Below are 3,292 nucleotides of genomic sequence, written 5' to 3'. Positions count from 1 at the left end.
ACTTACACTGACTTTCCTCACGTGTTGCAGGATTTTTCGCAGATTTTGCAGGTGTGCTGCACATTTGCAATTAACAGAATACTTAATCCGGACGTGCTTCTCCTTTCCCACTGGCCTCATTATAGCCGGGGTACATTACAATGCATCCCGCTCTATGATCCCCATCAAGATGCCTGCTTGTTTTAAATGCTGGGTTTTATGAATTTCTGTTTATATTAGGCCGAAAGTGTCCCTATATTTTAGTGACAGACATTTATGTTCATCCACAGGGTAAGAAACAATATCATGGAGCAGTATGTAGTCCCTGAAAACGTTTATAGAAATGTGGTGGCTTTATATTTAATTTTAAGTTACGATATTTTAAGGGAGGGCTTTGCCTGAGATAATTATTGCAGCTTTCATGCCCACGCGGCGATACTGTGCATCTCTGCAACCAGCAGATCGTTTGGAAGATCCAGGTGGCCAGAGAGTTAGGTGGTGGCATCGCGAAGATTTTCACCACACACCTTTTCAGTTTCTATAACATTTGAAAACATATGTGTGGGGTCTAATCTGAAGATAGAAATTTTAGAGAACAAGAAGAAATCACTTGATTAGGGTGGCTTAAAGTGGTAAGGTGTTTTCATTTTTAAAACTCTTCTGAGAAAAACCTCATTTACTATTTATATTTAAAAATATAAAAGCCTGCATTCAAGCACTGGTTCTCCTTTCTTTTATAAAATAAAGCAAATAAAAATATTTTGCTGATGATGGTGTTTTTGGTATGTGTTTGCATGTTGGTACTTAAATGCAATATGTCTGGAAGATGTTGCTATTTCACACTACACGCACAAGAAAGAGTAAATTGTAGGTCCTGATTATCAACAGATAACAAGACATACTGTATATAAATAAATGCTCAGTCTCCAAACCCGTTATTGGATTAGCTATACAATCACGTCTCAGGCTGTAAGCCTGTGCTGACAAATGAACACTTTTCATTTGGCTCAAGGTCCTCATCAGCAACGGAACTAATTTTGCATTCTCACTCATTAAGTGAATAAGATGTGGAAAAAGCTGTCTGCTTTTTGAAGTGTAAATTTGCTGCTACAGGCTGTGCAGACCAAAGCGCTTTTGAAGCAGGCAAATGAGATCATCTCTAGGGACATGCGAACCTCACAAAGTTTAGGTCATTTCTGTTGAAGGGCCGGGGTGCGTGCAGGCACACTCACCAACGTTCATGTGATTTAGGTGGACATGTATGTGCATTGGGCTGGGTGGGTGTTCTTGGGTGTCAATGATGGACGCTTCGTGTGAACCTGGGAGAGAAGTAGGAGCACGGTCTTCATCTTCTCCAGAAGCCAAGAACCCATGGAATCTAGGTGCTCAGCCAGGCACACGCTGGGTGTTCAATGATTAGAGAGACCGAGATGGAATGACCAGGGGTTGGCACTTTAGGCAGGCAGGATTCTCAGCCTCTGCCAGCCTTGAGAAGGAGCAACACGGCCTCTGAGCTTTTGGTTCAAAACCTCCTTTAGACATGGGCTGTTCCCTGGAGACATCAAGATAAAAGACAAGTACTGCTGGAGCTGGTTTTAAATACTCTATATGCTGAGAACTCCACCTTCGTATCTCTAGCATGGACTTCTCATTTGAGCTCCAGGTTCTTTTCTTTCTTTCACCTTCAGGCAGGCGTTTCTACCCACTTTCAGACACAGGGAAACAGACTCATGGAGTCATGTCACCAAAGGCAAGAAGGCAACTGGGTGGCCTTGGCTCTGCTTTATTGACCTCAGAGCACTCTTTGGATGCAGTTAAAAAACAAATACCATGGGAACTGGAACTGGATCCAGGATGGTGCACCTGGCCCCACAAGAATTCCTCCCTTCCCCTCCCTGAAAGGTGGATTTATACACAATGCCAGAGGAAAGGACGAGGTGATCTGGCGCTGAGTCCAGGGGTAGCCAGTTGGCAGAGGAGCAGTCAGTGAAGCAGTGGGCAGGTCATGCCTCTTTCTCGTAGGTGCTGGTACACACTCCACTGCCATGGGTGAGCGTCAGGAGGAGTTTCCCATTAATGAGCTCCCGCACAAGTTTTGTCTCTTGCCCGTCCCATTTCTGCACGTGGACAAGTTTGCCTCCATCCAGGGTCACGGTGAATTTGACCTTCCTGTCATCTGCCGTTGTCTTGTCAACCTCCACCCCCAGCTTGAATATTTAATCCAAGTTCTTAAAGGTGCTTTGTGTTTTTATGGTGATCGCGTCCCCATTTATTTCGATGATGTGGTAGGCTTGGTCATATTGCCACCGGCCTGGTAGCAAAACCCACACTGACTGACCTCATGTAGTCATAGAAATTCTTGCTGTTCACTAGCTTCCAGGTGCCCAAGAAGGCATCCACCATGGTGAGGCTTGGCTAAACCTCCAGGGGATGGCCATCCATCTCCCAACGTGCGGAAGTGGAGTGGGCAGCCAGTGTTGCCAGGCTAGGCTGCGTCAGCACGGATGCCTGGCCTCCCAGTCCCTGCCCCCAGCTGCGAGCTGTCAGGACCGGCTTTCTTCCCTGGGCTCCAGTTTCTTAAATGCAACTGTCTGCTTGGTCTATGTACTTAATTATATCACAAAATAAAATCATGGGGCTCTACCCTAAAATATTTCTATTCCCCATTCCGCCTTATTTCATAAATTGCATCAGCATCTTCCTTCTCACGCAAGCCAGAAACTTAAGAGCCATCCTTGATTCACCCTTTTCGCTCACCAATGAAATAAAACCTATCAACAGTCATGCTCATTTTGGAAACAAAATATATCTTAAATCTTCTTGGACACCTAGCCTAGGCAAACATCATCTCTCATCTTGACAATGACACCAGCCTTTTAACGTGCCTCTCCACCTCTACTCTAACTACCCCTCCTCCCCATTCATACTGAACAGAGAGTAATCTTAAAACACGTGTGTCTTGTGTTGAATTGTGTCCCTTCCCCCATTAATATGTTAAAGTCTTAACCCCCAGCAACTCAGAATGTGCCCTTATGTGGAAATAGGGAAATTGCAGGTGTAATTAGTTAAGAGGATGTTATCCTGGAGTAGGGTGGGTGCCTACCCAATATGATTGGCGTCCTTATAGAAAGAATGTCATGGAGAGAGAAAGAGAGACAGAAGGAAGACGATGTGAAGACATAGAAGGAACACTTTCTATAAGAAATGCTGATTGCCAGCAAACCTTCAGAAGCTAGGATGGAGCTAGGATGGAGCTCTCAGATGTAGCTCACAGCTCTCAGAAGGAACCAACCCCATTGATATCTTGACCTGA

At 44.9% G+C, this 3,292-nt stretch overlaps 1 pseudogene; it reads right to left on the bottom strand.

Annotated features, from left to right (window-relative positions):
- Positions 1-1,925: 1,925 nt before the first annotated feature.
- On the bottom strand, positions 1,926-2,382 carry LOC102775521 (annotated as a pseudogene).
- Positions 2,383-3,292: the final 910 nt, after the last annotated feature.

This window comes from Myotis davidii, unplaced genomic scaffold, assembly GCF_000327345.1.
Source record: "Myotis davidii unplaced genomic scaffold, ASM32734v1 scaffold156, whole genome shotgun sequence".
Lineage (NCBI taxonomy): Eukaryota > Metazoa > Chordata > Mammalia > Chiroptera > Vespertilionidae > Myotis > Myotis davidii.
This window is presented reverse-complemented; position numbering and strand designations above follow the sequence as displayed.